Source organism: Gasterosteus aculeatus, chromosome 3 (genome assembly GCF_964276395.1).
Source record: "Gasterosteus aculeatus chromosome 3, fGasAcu3.hap1.1, whole genome shotgun sequence".
NCBI lineage: Eukaryota > Metazoa > Chordata > Actinopteri > Perciformes > Gasterosteidae > Gasterosteus > Gasterosteus aculeatus.
Window position 1 is genome coordinate 6,706,817 of NC_135690.1, and position 8,963 is coordinate 6,715,779.

Consider the following 8,963-nt stretch of genomic DNA (forward strand, 5'->3'; position numbering starts at 1 on the left):
GGTATTGAACACATGAAGCTAGGGAAGTAAAAAAACGGCATGGAAAGCCCAGACACGAAATCAATCAGTAATAAGAAAGCATTCCTGCCCCTTGTCATGCAGCTGGTCCAGTCACAACTGATGGCCTATAAAAAGGTGTCTCTCAAGTGTCCCACAACAAACATCTCATGATGGGTAAAGGCAAAAAGCTGTCTCAAGACCTTTGCAACCGTATCACTGCAAAACATACTGACGGCATTGGTTACAGAAGGATTTCCAAGCTTCTGCATGTTCCAGTGAGCACTGTTGAGGCCATAACCAGAAGTGGAAAGAACATCATTTCGTCATGAACCAGCCACGACCAGGTGCTCCTCGCAACATTTCTGACAGAGTGAAAACCATTACGAGAAGAGTTGTCCAAGAGGCAAGGACCACTCAGGAGAGTTTCAGAAAGACCTGGAATTAGCAGGTACAATTGTTTCAAAGAAAACAATAAGGAATGCACTTAGCCGCCATGGCCTGTGCGCACGCTCACCACGCAGGACTGATGAAGAAAAACCACGTTGAAGCTTCTTTAAAGTTTGCTGCTCATCTCTTCAGATACTTGTTTATTCGGATGTGTATTTCTGGGACAATCAGAGATGTGTATGCTTTCGTAGATGATAATCTTGATGACAACGATCATGCACACTTACTTACCTACACACACACACACACACACACACACACACACACACACCATGATACACAAACTGATACATAAATATTGGAAGATCAAATAGAATGATGTTTGATGCAGAAAGAAAAGCCATTTATCGCTTTACAAGTAGAAGGATGTGATGATGTAATATTTGTGTGTTATTTCTGAGCATAATTTTCTAGGTGTTTAAATAGCTGAGGTCAAGTTGACCCCAATGGTAAAAGATGTTGCTGACCAGTTGGGATAAATTGGAGAGAAATATGGAATACATTTGTTTAATGAATAAAGACAAACAAATGTATCAATAGAAAGTAACCTTACAAATCTCAACATGTTTTAGAAGAAAGACGTAAATATACGTTTCACAAAAGACACTCATTTCGATATAAAACAAAGAAGAACTGGTTTTCTTGTCGCTTTGCAGTGCGTTAATAGGACAGGCCGACCTATCAGCAGCAACGCGACGCCTAACTGTGATACTACTCTGCTTCTCCTGCAAGAAAAAATGTCCTGACTTTTGATTTAACGCCTGGTGTCGCGTAGAACATTTTTGCTACCTGTTTAAAAAGCGCTTGTGTAATTTCAGATGTGCTCACTCCCTATCAGCACTCACATTGCTCATCCCTCCCACGCCCGTCCCCTCACTAGTGCCTCTCGGTTTGGGTCTGCTATACTCAGACTAGATTCCTGCCGGGTCTTGTATTCCGTCACCTCGATATTCCTGATCTGCCGGTTTCAACCCTGCCTGTCGTTTCCTGGATTTGTTTGCTTGAGGGAAACCCTGCTTGAACTCAGCGCACCTAAATATGTACCTTTACTCTGTCTTTACTCTATTGTGCATTCGGGTTCATGTACACAAGTACTTGTAAAATGCTACAAAGTGAAGCCTCAGTAACTTCTATCCCTGACAAAAAGACAGGAACAGGGAAACTTGACTTTCTGTAAAACCAAATTCAACTAAATAAACTCACAGAAATACCGGTTTTTAAATGTGCCAAAATGTCTCATTACTGCCCCAACATCTTGTATTCTTCCATCCTTTCTTTATATGGTCGTTTTTCCTGTACAGTCATCCTTAAAAAATAAAAACTAACTGCCTCCATTGATCTGTACACCCACACAATTGTCCTCACCTGCCCTGCTGTCCTCAGTGATACATTATTTCTTAACCCTTGACTTCTTTGCATTCCTGTCTTTAAGCTTGTGAACAACTTACTCACTCTTGTCTAGTTTCAACTCAACAGTGTTCACATTCAAACAATGAGCTGTTTATTTATTTAAAAACTCATGTTCTCTCAATGGTTAACATTAATTAGTGTGTGGCAGAACTTACTCGTGCAAAGTAATTTAACACGATGGGGCTGAAACTTCTGCCAGAATCTGCAGGTGGAGACACCAACCACCCAAACCGACAGCGTCTCAGGGCTCACCCTTCACTCACAGCCAGCGAACACATTTACTGTCAGCTCAGTAAGTTATGCCACGTTGTGTTATTGGTGTGTATAGAACATTATTCCATTTGAGATTTGTTCTGACGGGTTGGGGCCGTTCTGTGTTTGTCTCAACAAGTGAATGCAGTAGCTATAATGAGCTGTGTAACACAGGACTCATGTCCTTCTTTCACACATGTTGTCCATGTCTCCAAGTATCACTATGAATATTAACAGTGTAATAGGGATTATCATCATTTTCAAAAACTTGTAACCAAAACTTCTTTGTACTTCATGAGTTTTCTCAGCGCGTTTTGTCACGACTGTCATATCGTCTTTTTATGTTTTTGAGTTATTCTTTCTTATGTGTTTATAAATTTGTATGGACAATGAGACACACTGATTTACGCCTTATTAAAAGGGTTTTCTATTGGTATCAACTTCATAGTGCGAGTTTATTTTAGTCTTTAGACTTTTTTCTCGTGATATTAAAACATAGGGGCAGAAATCTAACCGCAACACAAACAAGCTCTTCAATTCCAAAGGTCAATATGTTAATTCAGATGAATTCAATGCATCATTGAGGTGAATCGCTGCAGTTTTTGCAAAGAGGGAAATGACACAAGAGAGGAGAGAATGATGAGTAGCTCTCAGCCACAAGTGGACACTTATCACCTGGATCAGCAGCACAGCGGATCAATTATCCCCACGCTTTAATGGTTGCTGACTAATGAACCTGGTTTTTAAATGAGTGAAATGTGACACATTCAGAACATGTGGTCGCTGCTCCGGAACCCAACGGCCACCACGCTCCCACAATGCACAGCGTGCACATACCAGATTAGTTCAAACGTCACTCGATTAAAAAGTTGTCCAAGAAACATGGAATGTTGAGCCACGGAAAGCAGGTAGAGAAGCGGGGGCGTGGCCGTCGGCCACCACGTTCCCACAATGCACAGCGCGTCCCTGCAGTTGCCGCATAAACTAAACCATCTCTTATATTTCACTCAGAAGTCGGTGCTGCGCGTACTGGACGTTACGAACGCGCGTCACTGACGTCCTGCGCTGTTTCACGTCATTCACGCGCGCGCTTCACGTGTGAAGCCTGACAGAAGGAGGCGTGACGGGGAAACGCTTCAGCTCCGCGCGGCCTGCTCGTCACTTCACTCGAGTTTCTCTTCAAATCGCATAAATCTTTCGCCTTTTACTAAAGATTTCCGTGGAGAGGAACACTGAGAGTAACATCCAATTTTTGACGCCCTGCTTCACTGCGGGGCTTCCTCGACTGTAGAGATGAAATATTAAACCACATAGAAAGAGTTCACCGCCAAAATAAAACCTAGTCTATGCTACTGCAGAGAGACGCAAGAACCCCTTGCGTGCGTCGACCCGTTTTTCCTCCTTCAGAGCGCAAGGCTGCTATTGGTCTGCTAACTACGTCCTTTACGGAGTCTCACATTTCCGTTTTCATAGCACAATACCGCCATTATTAAAACAACGATTTTACGATAGAATTAATCAAATTGAAGAGTTTTTGTCGGAAGAAATGCGTAAATATGACCGCTTATACAAGCCGTCATTGGCGGACTATAAGGACGCGCGGATGGCCTCTGATTCATGGAGGGAGATCTCCGCAAACGTCGGTTTGCCGGTCGAGTGGTGGCCGACGGCCACGCCCCCGCTTCTCTACCTGCTTTCCGTGGCTCAACATTCCATGTTTCTTGGACAACTTTTTAATCGAGTGACGTTTGAACTAATCTGGTATGTGCACGCTGTGCATTGTGGGAGCGTGGTGGCCGTTGGGTTCCGGAGCAGCGACCACATGTTCTGAATGTGTCACATTTCACTCATTTAAAAACCAGGTTCATTAGTCAGCAACCATTAAAGCGTGGGGATAATTGATCCGCTGTGCTGCTGATCCAGGTGATAAGTGTCCACTTGTGGCTGAGAGCCACTCATCCAAACCAAGTGCCAACGAGTGCGTCGACGCAGACACAGAAGCAGCCTTTACTGTCAGTATGTATTAACTCAATACAACGTTGTTGTTACACTGCGTGCGTCTTTCCGCACAGTCGTGTCGACGCACTCGTTTCAATTCATTGCGTGTCCTTGCGTCTCTCTGAAAACGCAGCATAAACTAGGTTTTATTTTGGCGGTGAACTCTTTCTATGTGGTTTAATATTTCATCTCTACAGTCGAGGAAGCCCCGCAGTGAAGCAGGGCGTCAAAAATTGGATGTTACTCTCAGTGTTCCTCTCCACGGAAATCTTTAGTAAAAGGCGAAAGATTTATGCGATCTGAAGAGAAACTCGAGTGAAGTGACGAGCAGGCCGCGCGGAGCTGAAGCGTTTCCCCGTCACGCCTCCTTCTGTCGGGCTTCACACGTGAAGCGCGCGCGTGAATGACGTGAAACAGCGCAGCACGTCAGTGACGCGCGTTCGTAACGTCCAGTACGCGCAGCACCGACTTCTGAGTGAAATATAAGAGATGGTTTAGTTTATGCGGCAACTGCAGGGACGCGCTGTGCATTATGGGAACGTGGTGGCCGACGGCCACGCCCCCGTTTCTTTACCTGCTTTCCGCGGCTCAACATTCCATGTTTCTTGGACAACTTTTTAACCGGGTGACGTTTGAACTAATCTGGTATGTGCAGCGTTAAATTGCACCGTACAAGTAGCTCTACGTCCCCAATGTGCGCATAAACTTTGCGCCTGGACACGAAAAAATCCAAAGATGAAATGTAATCAAGAGAGCAGTCACCCTCCGTTCCGCCTCAGCAGAACGTTTCATGTTTCAAAACGTAATAGATGTTGTGTTCCCTGAAGCTCGTGGGCTTTGGTTGCTTTGGATGCTTCGTTTGTTATTAACAGTATTTAGTGCAAAGGACAAATCCACCTTTCTTCTTGTGTTATTTCCAGTTGAACGTATTTCGCACTGTAAGCACCCTCAACTTCTTAGAACATTACGTTTTATTCCAATGTAACATACCATATATTACTGAGCTTTAAAAATCTCTAAATATAGATTTTAAAGTCATGCATGCCAACCTTGTGTTAATATGTGACATTGATGCCAACATACTGACTTCAAACAACATGTCTATTCTCTATCACCTCAGGAAGACCCGCACTGTGCATCAAAAGATCCTTTCTAGTAAGAGGCCAAAGATTTGTGCCACCTACATTAAAGAATAAGTTACCACCCATATAGTAATCAATATTTGCTATTTGTATCAACTCAAATGGGAGAATTGCTAATCACAACTCTTTGGTGTTGATCTTTTATATGTTTCTTATGAACAGTCCATGAAGCAGGGCGTCCAAAAATTAGAAATGAAATGTAAATACTGTCAAATACAGACGAGCTGCCGTTAACAGCACGGCGGCATCCGGTAACGTGAGCTGCTCGTTGTGTATTTGTTATAAATGTGTGTTGGTACATTGATGTTCAAAAGAACAGTACATGGACCCGGTGGGGGGGGTTCAGGTGAGAGTCTGGGTCAGGGGCTGTATGGGGTTGGGGGGGATAACGGAGTTAACGTTATCAGTAAGAGCAGTTTGTTCTAGTGTCTTATGTGAATTTAAAACACCACCCCGGCGTGGTGGCGGGCGTAGTTTTGGCTCGGCTGCAGAGGGGAAAGAAAGGGGCTCAGGGAACGGTGCCAGGTGGAGACAATTGGCCTCAGCTGCAAGAAATGAATCATTGTGGTTGTCTCCATGTTTTAAAAACACACAGTAAGAGCGATTGACGGCAGGAGAGTCACCAGACGGGAGAGCTGGACGCCGAGAGTGTGGAAATGCAAATGTGTTGACGGCAACGTAAAATAAAAGTAACGTGTGCTGAACAAACCTGCTGTGGTCATTCGGGAACCCTAAGATCCACACCCGTTACAGTGGCACCCAGCGAGGGTTTAGGGGAGGACGTGACGGACGACGATCACCGGCCGGGGATACCGGCCCAACCGATCATGGCGCTGAGCCAGATGTTGGGCGAGCTGGCAGCCATCCAGCGCGACCAGGCGGAGGCTAACCGGCAGGGGGCGCTCTAGGTGCAGGTGGGGAGACAGGCCCAGGCGCAGGTATTGCACAAAAGTAGAATAAGGAAATCCAGGATGAGTGAAAAAGCGCAGCTTGACTTGATCGGGTTGCACGTTTGCAGAGCCGGGATGAGAAGGAGGAGCCAAGTCAATCCAGGTGTGCACAGCTGGGATAAGTGTGCGCTCACGGCTTTCTTAAGTAGACCACGGTATCCATCACAGATTTACTGATGCAGAAATGGGGAAGACGTGGCGTGCAGCATATTTCTCACCCGCTGAGCAGCAACTAATTATGAAAACCTATGAGGAGGTGAAGCATATAATATGCAAGAAAGGAAAAACTGTCATTAAACAGAGAAAAAGCCTGGCAGACAATCGCCGACCGGCTGAATGCGTAATATTTTAAAATATTACATTACATTACATGTCATTCAGCTGACGCTTTTATCCAAAGCTACATACAATAAGTGCATTCAACCATAAGGACACAAACTCAGAAGAGCAAAAAACAAGAAAGTCCAATTTCATCAAATAAGCAATTTACAATTTGCTATAAAAAATATAGGGCTTCACCCCAGCTGAGGAAATATATCCACTTACTAGGAAAGGTGTAGACTGCTTCAAATGCTTTTAATATGATTGTTTTATGTGTTGGTTTAATTGCTGTATCTGTGTTTATGTGCTACGTGTGCTGTTTTTACTGTAAAGTGTCTTTGAGTAGCCTACCATGTAAAGCACTGTATAAATAAAATGCATTATTATTTAGCCTACTTTGCCTTAAAAGTGAGCAGAGGGAATTAATGTTCCTCTGGAAATTTACCCTAAAGACTCATTTCAAAACCTTATTCACAATGTGATAATATGTTTTACAACCATATGCACAAATCTCTATAAGATGTGTCAAATTCTAAATAATGATTGAAAATTAATAATGACAATTAATGTTCACAGAGAACAAACAAGACTGGACAAAAAAGATCCTGGAAACGGGTAAAGATAAAATAAAAAAGATTTTGCAGGCTGGTAAGTTGGCAAATGGTGTAGAGATGACTTACAAGACACATATTTGATCTGAACTGATTTAAGCAGTTAAGAAGAAGCCTCATTTGTCTGGCACTGGGGGGCGCTTCATCCCAGCTGAGGAATTGTCCCTTGTTTTAAGGAAGGGCTGTGATGGAAGGGATTCAGGGTGGGACACCTACTGACTCTGTTCCACCTGCAGAAAATGCCCTCTTCATACGTGCTACACGTGTACATGAAAACAGGAAAACAAAAAGAACGTGGACCACTGATCTAAACAACTGCAATAGTAGAGTTTAAAATCAAACTGGGGACAGCACTAGTGACAAGTTAGCCCGGCGTAGCTGCACAGAATAAATCATCATGGTTACTTGGCTGAATTCAAGTCAAAGCTAAAGTCATCCAGGACAACTTGAATATCCCGGCTTAATCTCTTATCCTGGTTCCATGCAACAGCCCTCTGGACAATTACTTATTGCTTAAATCTGTAGTGATGTTTGTGCATTGAACTGTTCGAGGACTATCACATCGATTTTCAATTTCTTGATGTTTGAGGACCACGGAGACAAACATTAGGCGTGTGTGGAATGTAGGCTCATTCATTTCAATTTTTGGGTCTTATATTGTCTCTCAATCTACAGAAAACATCTTGTGTGATGGATCCTAACGAAGCACATTTACACAACACATCAAAACGAGCATGGCAAATGTTTCACAGGCAGGCGTTAAAAGAATGAATGATAGCATACAATATTAAACACACATTTACAACACATGTGAAAAAAACACCACAAACACAGAGCGCAGCGCGGATGAACACAGGCTGGATTGGAATAATCCTTTTTCCTACCTGAGTGAAATGAAGTGAAGTGTACGTGGCCGCCATGATAACAGCTGTTGAATTCTCTAATGCAGAGGCCTTCAATGGGGGGTCCGCGGAGGAACTGCAGGGGGGGTCGCGAAATTTTTGGTTGATAATCTTTTTTTTTTCTTCTTTTTTTTTTCAACCAGAATTGTATTTATTGTCTTTAAATGAATATGTTGAATCCAACATATTGTAGCAAACGGATAAATTGATGGAGAAGACGTTATCTTTCAGTCCCACAGCAGCTCTCAAGCTGGTCCTTGGCCTGAAAAACGTTGAGGACCCCTGACCTAATGCTAAGGAAAGGAGCTTAAATGCTTCCATACTTGGCTCCTTTAGCATAGGAAGCACTGGACCCTCCTTTAGCAAAGGAAAGTAGATATTTCCATTCCAGGAAGTAATCTTCAGCTGACTAAATGCATTTACATTTTTAAAGCAGTTTTCTACCTCACATGTTGACGTAGTTTAGATTTAGAGAGAGGGGTGAAATGATTAAACTATCAGATTGGCTAAGATTGCTTCAATTTAAATATATCATCAGTATGTGAGGGGCCAAAGTAATTCTGATGACTACTAATTTAAATTAATAAATAATAATAAAATAGAAAACAACCACACTGTCCACTTTTAGAAAAGTCTGTGACTTGCACTGTTGAGGTTGAGGTTAATTAACTAGAGACAGCAAACAAATATGAGAAGTACTTGTGCTGCATGTGCTTGTGCTCTTCATCACAAACAGAGGCCACACCAGGATGATACTTTGTATATAGTTTAGGTAAGTTTATTGGTTTATTTTCAATTCAGGGATCACGTACATGAATACATATATCTAGCTATAGAGAAGAGATGTTTTGAACCAGATTTAGCCATTAGCTCATTTCCACCTGCAGTCCCTGGGCAGGAGACTGCACAGCACAGCAATCACTACGAATG

General features: G+C 43.1%; 1 protein-coding gene and 2 non-coding genes across 5 annotated transcripts in view; 1 reads left to right on the plus strand and 2 right to left on the minus strand.

Moving 5' to 3' along the window:
* The window catches only part of gad3 (glutamate decarboxylase 3), a 28,003-nt gene that overhangs the window by 17,442 nt on the left and 1,598 nt on the right, over window positions 1–8,963 (minus strand). Inside the window, exon 3 of one of the 3 annotated variants that reach the window (XM_078098825.1) lies at window positions 8,016–8,109. The exons of 1 other annotated variant lie outside the window; for it this stretch is intronic. The gene's annotated coding sequence lies outside the window, so the exon portion shown is untranslated. Of the gene's footprint in view, window positions 1–5,958; window positions 6,446–8,015; window positions 8,110–8,963 lie in introns of all 3 variants that reach the window. One more of the 3 variants, XM_078098826.1, reaches the window with a different exon arrangement.
* On the plus strand, window positions 3,273–3,386 carry LOC120816680 (U5 spliceosomal RNA). The gene has a single exon (XR_005711866.2). It is a non-coding gene; the product is annotated as a U5 spliceosomal RNA (small nuclear RNA).
* Window positions 4,313–4,426, minus strand: LOC120816692 (U5 spliceosomal RNA). The gene has a single exon (XR_005711877.2). It is a non-coding gene; the product is annotated as a U5 spliceosomal RNA (small nuclear RNA).